The sequence below is a fragment of the Nanorana parkeri genome, unplaced genomic scaffold (genome assembly GCF_000935625.1).
Source record: "Nanorana parkeri isolate BGI_ZX_2015 unplaced genomic scaffold, ASM93562v1 scaffold950, whole genome shotgun sequence".
Classification (NCBI taxonomy): Eukaryota; Metazoa; Chordata; class Amphibia; order Anura; family Dicroglossidae; genus Nanorana; species Nanorana parkeri.
Window position 1 is genome coordinate 473539 of NW_017307218.1, and position 10617 is coordinate 484155.

Consider the following 10617-nt stretch of genomic DNA (forward strand, 5'->3'; position numbering starts at 1 on the left):
ATTCCTGGTGATCCTGCAATTAAAGTCTTTGTTCAGGCATGATTCTTGTTTCTTCCTGTTGTGCTCTTGCATTGTCACCCTGTCCTTCAAGTTTTCAGTGGAGAATACAAATGTATATTTCCACACACAATATGCAGGAAACCCTCTGTGAACAATACAATATAGTCATAGCTGGAGTGCATGCAAGTGGCTGCAAAGAGGCTTTGAGAGATCAACAGCACTGAGATGCAAAAAATTATGATAAAAAATGTGAAACCAAATTTTACTTTTTTTTTAAATATTATTTTTGATACATAATGCTTTAACAAACAAAACATTCTGTTAGGGTTTACAATGAACAAATACAGGCCCAAATCCTTTTTATGGCTAGGGATCTATGGTTCAGAACAAACCCTATGCGAACCTGTGCTCTTCCAAACACAGAAAGAGTTTCTCTGAACACAGAAGGATGCTCTTTCTGCTGCAGGACATAATGCAAGGGGCATAATGCAGCATCAGCACGACATCAACACAAGAATCCTACCCTGTTGTTTATGCTCAGCTAGGGGTCGGGGAATGACCAGGTGGCTCAGGGCACTTTATGGTTTGGAGGTGCTCAGGTTTGAACTGGGTTCAGTCCGAACCTGAGCTCATCCCTATTCATGACCTCCTGAACCTGGTACCCTCGGGCTAATAGCAGCTCATCCAGGGCTACAATCACCCTCAGGCATACCACCCACCTTTCTAAAATGAGAAACCAGGTCACCTTCCAGCACAATGTACTGTATTTAGGTAATGGACACACCCCTTGCCATGGCCCCAGTTATGCAGACCATGTAGAATTTATATTCCAAAAATGATTGGTTCATTGTCTTTTTTTTCACCATTACTTTTTTCTCTGTACTGGCTTTTTGAAATATAAAACAAGATAATGAAAAGATAAGATAAAGGTTTTAGTGCAGAATAACACTTTTGGTGGTTAAATAGAACCTTGAAAAGAGGGAGAACCAAGGAGGAAAGGCCTGATGAAGGGACCCTGAGTGGCCCCCCGAAATGTTGCTTTATGATGAGATGCGTGTACATCAATAAAATGACCACTCGTTGAAGATTTTACTTTGGTGTGCTGGTGATATACTTTCCTCCAAGGATCCAAAGAGGAAAGGGGGACAGAGGGATTTGAAATTAAGGACAGTCCCTTCAAATGAGGAACAGTTGGGAGGTATGAGCTTGGGTATGGTGGACCCCCTGGACTAGTGATCTCCAAACAGCTCCCTCTTTTAACCAAATGGCTAAAGCATCCCTTAGTGCATTCACCTAGCTTATCTGGAGTTGATCTCCAGAACGGTGGTAGAATATACTTCTGTGCAAGACGGTGCAATAGGCTCTGAGAATAGCCAGACGTAATTGGCACAAAAACACATCCGCCTGCGCAGAATGCAAAGAGCATTGATTTACCTTTTGTGAGGTGCCTTCAATGTGCTTACGAAAATGAATGTGCGAGACAGCCATGAAATTTCCGAGGAGAGACATTTAATTTACAACTCCCTATGGAGGCTATTAAACCGTACAGGCCTGTCTCGTTCATACTAAACCCATCTTCATAAAGCCGAAAGTATTGGCTTCTAGATTTTTCAACGCAAGGTTAATGGAAGGTTAAACATACTCTGGTATCGACTAGCAATTGCAGTGAATGGGAGGACTCGTTGGCTGCAGACAGTCACGTTTTTATTAGTCATATTACCACAAGCTGAGGGAAGCCGGGCAATTAATAAATGTGCCATTTCATCAGGTGAACACTGGGATATCCCATTCATAAACACAGCGAAGGCGGCCGACACAAAGCTTTTCCTCACGCCGAGAGATTTTTCTCAGTCCATGGGCTTTTTTTTTTCATTGTATCCCTCCAATTTCCCGAAGGTACTTTAGAGGAAATAAAGATAATATTTGTGGTATTTATGAAACGTGCTCCAATTTATTGTTTTTGCAGTGTATCTATACTGCGCCGGCTCTCATTGTTGCGATGTGCTTTATTATTTTATTCCTGAGGAACTGAGCTAGGAAAAATGCTCCCGTAATTCCTCCGGAGCTTTAAAACATAACATTACAAGAGAGATAAAATTACCATTATTAATATCACAAGCCGAGAAACAAAACTGCCGAGGGGATTTTACAGAATTGATTTATTTTTTTCTTTTTACATTTTGATTGCAATTCCACTGGTTACAGCAGTTTTTTAAAATTTATTTATACTACTATTTACTGTATATTCCTCATGTTCCCTTAAAGTAACCAACCACGTAACATGGAAGCTGCCATTGCTGACCTACTTCTAAAAACACCGGCCTGGCTGTTATGCTGACCCCCTGGCTTTAGTATGTTGAGTTGCAGATCTGGAGCAAATATGCACATCAGAAAAATAAAAAGTTCTTAGTTGTGTTCCTGTTTCCAGTTAGCAATTCAGTACTGAGTAGGGTCAACATGACAGCCGGGCAACTAGCATTTTCAGTAGGATATGTCAATAACAGCAGCTTTCATGTTTCTCTTGCTTTAAAGTGAACCGTGGCTAGGCTATGGGCATTCAAGTATTTACATATTTTTAAGGCTGAACTCTGGGCACAAAAAAATATAATTTAAATATATTCCTCAGTAGCAATAAAGGATATAAATCCACTTTCTCTACACCAAATGCTTTTGCAAACCCAGGTACAGTATCGGTGACATAATCACTTGGCTGTACATAGCCATGGGCGGAGAGCAGAGCTGTAAGAGAGCCCTAGAAGGCTCCACCCACTACAGACTGCCTGCAGAAAACTACAGGAGGGGTGGATACAAGACCACTCATCCTTGGCAAGGAGACAGAGGTTCCAAAAGAGGGACAGTTCCTTCAAATCAGGGACTGTTCCTTCAAAAAGGGGCAGAGGAATTGGGTTCCAAAAGTTGGACAGTTCCTCCAAAAGAGGGGCATTTCCTTCAAATGAGGGACAGTTCATCCAAAAAGGGGCAGAGGAATTGGGTTCCAAAAGAGGGACAATTCCTTGAAATGAGGGACAGTTCCTCCAAAAAGGAGCAGAGGAATTGGGTTCCAAAAGTGGGACAGTTCCTCCAAAATACGGGCAGTTCCTTCAAATGAGGTATAGTTCCTCCAAACAAGGGGCAGATGGATTTGGTTCCAAAAGAGGCAAAATCCCTTTGAAAGAGGGACAGAGGGATTGGGTTCCAAGAGGGGCAGTTCCTCCAAACAAGGGACAGTTCCTCCAAACAAGGGGCAGATGGATTGGGTTCCAAAGGAGGTACAATCCCTGCAAAAGAAAGACAGAGTGACTGGGTTCCAACAGAGGGACAGTTCCTCCAAAAGAGGTGCAGTTGCTCCAAAAGAGGGGCAGTTTTTGTAGTATGTCTACATCTCAATTCCTCCATAAAAGGGACAGATGTATTAGGTTCCAAGAGAGGGACAGTTCCTTCAAATGAGGGCAGTTCCTCCAAAAGAGGGGAAAACGGATTGGGTTCCAAAAGTGGGACAGAGGGATTGGGTAACAACAGAGGGACAGTTCCTCTAAAAGAGGGGCAGTTGATGGTTGTAGTATGTCTCTACATCTCAATCCCTCCAAAAAAGGGACAGAGGGATTGGGTTGCAAAAGAGGGACAGTTCTCCAAAAGAGGGACAGAGGGATTGGGTTCCAAGAGAGACATAGTTCCTCCAAAATATGGGCAGTGGGGAGTTGTAATCAGGGCCAGATTTAGTCTCTCTGCTGCCCCAAGGCCAGGTTCCTCAATCCGCCCCCTACCCGCCGAACCCCGCACCCCACCTGGCAACCCCCTCCCATGGAGAATGGCAGACCTGCCGGCTGCACACAAGTGATCTCAGCAGTATCGCCGGTATCACTTGTACAAAACAAGTGGCGGCTTCCCCGCTGTACATTTAGACCTGCTTGCCCAAAGCGGGGGTAAATGTAGAAAACAACTACCCGCCCGGCGTCCTGAACTGCATGTCCCGGGCATCGGGAGATAGGAATTCCCCCCCCTGCTGCCCCAAGGCCGGGCCGGTTGTAATACATCTCTCTATTCTTCTCTAATCTAATTGAGAAGAATGGATGCAGAGACAAGAAAGGAATCTTTACAAACATACTTTATCCAGCTTTACTTTCTGCAGCCTTGAATCTGATTGTGCTCCTTGCAAACAAATGGTTTGTCAACTTTGTGTTGCTGTAATTAATGGTGTGCTTCATGAGTCAGCAGACCTGTGACAGTTACAGATTGAAGAATCCAAATTGCTTTGATCTGAGAGGAACGATATTGGAGGTGCTTTAATGTAAGCTTTTAATCTACCCAGAAAAAAAAATTGCTTTAACTGTACCCAGCAGCCTTGAGAAACAGCAAACCTCAATGGTACAGAGTTTACGTCTTATCAGAAATCGCTACTGCGCAGTGAAATGATACATTGTATGCGCTACAATAGGAAGCCAATTATTCTTGGATGGGTTGTATTTTTTACATTTTTATTAAAGGAAACTAGTTTTAAACAGAATTCTCATTTAGGGTACATTCATACCTAGGGTACATTCGCTCAACCGCGCGGCTGCTGTTGTGTGTCCCCGCACAGTGCCGATGCGCTTGACTCAGCCACATTGCGCTGTTTCCTTTTTTTTTGTAGAACTTTATTGAAATGTCACAAGTGACATTTAATTCACTTCTATGGGCTCACCATGGTGCGATGAGGTTGTACCGCGTCTCATTGCAGTGCGCTCAAAAAAAATTACCGTGCACACCACCGGAACGCAGTTGTGTGAACCGAGCCATCCACGACAAGGCAAATTGCTTTGTCTTGCGTTCAGCCTGCGCTGTTAAAAACGGCCAGGACGGCCCCGAATGCGGATGGTGAGAACCGGTCCTTAGGCAATTTTCTCTGGGTGGAGGATGCATTTGTGTTGCCATGTTGATGTGCATCTTCCTTTCTTTGCACAGGCAACAGATCAGAGAAGGGCAGAATGCTGCTGTTACAGCTGCAAATATAAAACATTGTAAAGGATTATATAGAGGAAATGCTGGGGGAGGAGTTACTTAAACCACTAGCAGATGGGTAGCCCTATCCATTTATGAACCAATAAAGCAAATATTGTGCCCTTGCTTTATATGATAAATTATTTAAAGGAATGTATAGTGGTTTTGTATATCTTTTCTTTTTTGGGGGGGCTATGTAAATATAAATAAACAATATGAATATGTTTATCCTTTTATTTGTCCAATAGGTGGTATCTAAGGCTCATCATCACATATTTGCTTTTCTAGAAAGAAATCTGTTGTTTATAGAACTCAGTGGTTCAAGCTGAAATATACACCCACACAGATAGAAGGGACTCCTCCCAATCTACCCCTTCTTTCAGATAACTTTGTACAATGTTTCAATCAGAGAGAGAGGCTAAAAGCAAACATACTTTGCTGTGCTCTCTTTTTAGAAAACCTATAGTGCTCTGTGATCCTTTGTCATTGTTGCACCGTGTAAAAAATATTTTGTAAAATAAAGAGTTTTTGTAAATAGTAAAACATTTCAAAACAAGCAGTTGGCAGCACAGTGGTGTAGTGGTTAGTGCTTCTGCCTTACAACACTGGGGGTCCTTGGTTCAAATTCTGGCCAGGACACTATCTTTAAGGAGTTTGCATGTTCTCCCTGTGCTTGCATGGGTTCCCACTGGTACTCTGGTTTCCTCCCACACTCCAAAGACGTGCTGGAAGGTTAATTGGCTCCTGTCTAAATCAGACCTGTATGTATGCATGTGAGATAGGGACCTTAGACTGTAAGCTCCTTGAGGGCAGGGACTGATGTGAATGTACTGTGTGAATAGTTGGCGCTATATAAATACCTGAAATAAATAAATCAGTTTAAGAACTTATGAACCTTTAAAAAAATTAAAACTGTCTCAAAGCTGTTATCATTTTTCCTTTAAAGGGAAATGCAAAGATGATTGTTATCTTTTTAAACCCGGGTGGTTGAATAATCATGCGCCTTTATCATTCAGTAGTGCTTCCTGCAAACAAGTTTGGAGGTGGGTGGCACCATCTGTCTAAATACTACAATATCCTGTTCCTTAGATAAGTGTTTCTCACTCTGCATAATTCACTGTCTGGTTTTTGTGTAGTTTTTAACATTTTTTCTGTTATAATTTCAGAACTAAAAATTTAATGAATACTGTCCTGGGTAGGGTGGCTTGGCTAGGAAATGCTTTACACCTAGAAGTACCGATCATCTTTTTCTTATGTTGGAAGTGCAATAAAGCTGAACGCTGTCCTTCTTGCTAGACTCTAGCTAACTGAACAAACAAAAGACCCACTTGATGCTGTCTACCTCCAATGGAGGTGCACACCTCCATCAGCAGAGGCAGTGACATCTGGCTTGGTCAGTTATACACAGGCTGCCAGCAAGCGTTTCAGCCATTCTGGAATTTAATTTGAGCATACCTAGCATGCATTGTACTCTGAGTGCCATAGACGCACCTTGTAATAAGTTATTTGTTAAACAAAAATTGTGTACAGAAAATACAATAAAGGATGCAAAAAATAAAATTGACCGAAGGCCCCTGAATGTTGAAAAATGCAGGATTCTGGTAACAACAGCAAATCTCCTTTAAGTACTATTGGGAATATCCTGTTCTAATTTGGAAATTCCAGCCTCCTCCTCTGACAAAATCTTGTTACAGTTTTCGAAATATAATTTTTTTGCAAAACAGGAAGCATCGTTTTCCACTCGCCACTCATGTCCTTCATTCCTGACATACAACAAGCGAGTAGACCTTTACAGGTAAAGGTTGCTTTAATTATATGAAGCAGAAATTGGAGACGTATGTACTCTAATAAAAGCATTGTAAAAGGTCACAAACCATATCAAAGCCTTCTACGACACTGAATGTTTTTACAAAGTAATGAGCTGAATAGGTGTTAACAAAACCCAAGATGTTTGAAAGTACTTCCTTCAGTTTTATTGCCCTGTGACACCATGACCAGAAATAAGGTTACCTCCAGGACAACAAGACACATAAACCGATAGTGTCCCGATAGTGGTTCTAACCACTGAAGCCTTAATCCTCAAAGGGCCAATGTGCAAGAAGAATTTTTGGGGCCCCCAGTCAACAACGGCCCGAGTGCAAACGCTTATTCACTGTATGAATAGGTAAGAAGATAGTTAGACACATGTAGGTAAAGAGAAGTCTTTTAGATAGCCTGAACTCTCTCTAAGTCTGTTATGGAACTGAGGTCAGAAAGTGTGTACCACCCAGAACCCAGCAACCACCTGGCCAGCATTTAGTACAAATTGGCCTTCAACTTCATTCGGCCCTAGTGCAGCTGCACAATGGCATGTTTCGCTCTTACCTTTACCTGCTTTACTGAAATGAAAGTTTGTGTTGCCATGTTTGTCCTTTTTGGTGAGATTTGCCATCACTTCTACCCTGGCGACGCCATGTCTTTGGGACAGGGAGTAAGGGTAGACCTTTCCACCAGGGACACAAAGAGTAACAAAAACCCAAAACAGACCCTAACCCTTCTCTACTCTATCTCGAATTAAAAAGCTTTTCTGGATCCATGCTTTTTGTCTTAAAGTAGGCATTTACAATATCCATATGAAGGTGCCCCAAGTGGTCGCCATTAGCTGTGGAGAGAGTGCTGGCAGACATTCAGCTCTCTATAATTACGCTAAGTGAAAATTTCCTATGAGCATTAGGCAATCCTGGACAATTTCCCGCGATGTCTCTGCTAATTTCTAAAGCAGTGATAATTCTCCAAAGAAATGATTCTCTCCCCGCTATTATACAGTCTCTGCCTAATAGGATTCACCTTTTAATTACTGCTCTGCACCTGAAATGTTAAATATAATGGGGAGCTATCAATCAACTGAGAAATCTGCCAAGCGGATTCAACCTCCACCTATATAGCAATACCTTCAAACTTAGTATATGAAGTATTGTAGAGGGCACTGAGGATAGCAAATGGCGAAAGTGACCCATAACAATCATATTTGGGATTACTTTAACCAGATGAAGGAAAGGAGATTGATGATTGGTTTACTTAGCTTTAGTCTTCAATGGTCAAGTATGAGGCCATTGCATTTACTTTCACAGATTCAGGTTCAGGGTCATTCAAAAGCTGAGTATGTTGGCAACTATGCATTATGCAGCTAGCAGGGCAGCCAAGCACCAGGATGCAAACTAGAGTTAATCAGTAGTCAGGCAATGTCCCCGAGTCAGCAACATTATGTATATCTGTGTGTGTTGTAATGGAATGCGAACAAGGATGGCACATGTCTGAAGGGTACCTGGGGGGGAAGCAGGGGGCCAACACTGTGAGCTGCCGAACAAACATTAGGGAATATACAGCATTTTGTCCATATTCCCTTTCAATTTGATGGAGAAAACTAAGAATAATAAGTACAAAATATTTTTAATATTTTCTTGTCAGGTCAATAAGAAAAATTATGAATACCTTGCCTATAAACTCAATGAGCAGCAGAAGCTTTAGCCACTTTTTTGTTCAGGGGCTTCTTCACTAAAAAAAGTCTGTTATTTACAAAGCTCAGTAGCTCAAGCTGAAATTAGCACACACAAATGAATTAGTCACGGCAGTCACCCCCCTCCCCCCCGCCCCAGGGTCTCATCCCAGACTTCAATGAGGGAAAGTAGTGCCTTAAACTAGTGCTTTGCTGTGCACATTCAGATGTTGATAGGAGAAGATACAGAGATTTGCGGTTTATTGTCTGCCACTGTGCACACTTGCCAGACTTGTCAAATAATACTTTGATATTATATATTAAATGTGTTGGGCTGTAACTTAGTTCTCTTATTTCTAAACCTGTGTTTATTATTCTTTTATTGATTCACATCATACCACAATGCAGGGGGGGAGGCTTTGGTATTTCCTATATGACATATCGTGTGACTTCTGTCAATAGTTGCAATCTGGTCTTGTAAAGAGGTAAATAGCTATTTTATTTATATCAGTTTACAAGAGTTTACAAGCTGACAGCAATGGAAAATAAAGTCTACTGGACAGGAAATGAAGAGAAATCTTCCAAGTGGGAACCAGACAAAAAAAACACAGGAGATTTAAAGTGATACTCAAAATGATTTAGGCTATTTTAAATGCTGTTCAAACCACTTATAATGGATGCTGCTCCTTAATGTTTAAAAGTTGTAGCTTCTTGCAGAATCAGCTGGTCCCCTAAACACTGTTTTAGGGTGGCTCCTTTCCCTTGCAGGGTCCTCCCTTGTGTGTGATAGTAAGCTGTGTGTATATCCACAAACACACAGACACAGCAGGACAAGCCGCTTTCCTCCTCCCTGCTCCTTCCTCACCCTGCTCAAAGCTGGTAGATGGGACTACTCTTGGAGGTTGTGTTCTCTCTCCCTTGGGATCTTGTACTGGACAGGAAGTTCAGAGAGGGAGGGAGCTGAGAGAGTTGGAGCTATTTGGAAACATGACTGTATGTGCTTGCAGAAAAATGTAAAGGAGTACTTTGCTGGATAATTATATTTATTTGATCTGATTTCATTGTTAAAGTGTGAGAGTTTAATGCCCTTCTCAAAGGCATAAAAAACTGGTTTAATCTTTACACATTCTTTAAATAAGGAATGTCCGCATTGCCCTAACAGGCAATCAGATGCTGACTTTGGTTTTCTAAAACACACACAGCCCTTATTGCAGACTTTTGATCATGAGGGGCCCTTTGCTCTGAACGTGTCGGGCAAAACGTGATTAATCTTATCTCCAGAAATCATTTGATAAATGTCTGATCATCTCTCAGTGAATAAAGCAAGTATTAATATCCTAAGATATCCCGCCTTGTAATTATCTTTGCCAAATGACTTGCTATCGGGTTTCATCTCTTACGTCTGCGGTGTATCATCCTGCGGACTGCTTCCTAATCAGATGCAAATGAGAGGTGTGGAACATGCAGATTAATTAAAATGAAGCCCTGGTAATTAAAAGGGCAGTCAGGGGGTCTTGTGCTTTGATTAAAATGCATCCAATTTTCATATTGGACTGGGAGTGCATATTTTAAAATGCATATTATCATTTCCTATTGTTTTTCATTTGCATCTGATTTAAATGGCTTCACTGTTGTGGTGCCTGATTCAGTCATTATCCGTATGTATTCATTTGTACTTGGGACATTCAACAGCTATCATAGCTATTACCTGCTATTATTAGCTATGACTCTCTGCTTAAACATTTTTCAATATTCATTTGCTGTATAAGTTTTGTCAGAAGTGGGGGCATGTGGCAGCACAGTGGTTTAGTGGTTAGCACTTCTGTTCTTGCAGCAACGGTTTTAGTGGTTAGCACTTCTGTTCCTGCATCCCGATCAGGACACCATCTGCAAAGAGTTTGCATTATCTCCCTGTGCTTGCATGGGTTTCCTCTGGGTACTCCAGGCATGCTAGAAAGTAAATTGGCCTTGTATGTGTGCAATAGGGATCTTCAAGTGTAAGATCCTTGAGGGCAATGAGAGTCTCAGATGGGCTGTGCAGAATCTATGGTAGTCACTCTCAGATGGGCTCTGCAGGGTCTCAGGTAAGCCCGGAGACCAGTACGTTACTAAGCCCAGAGTCCAGTGCGATACTGCAACATTAGAGACCGCCAATGGGGGGTGGG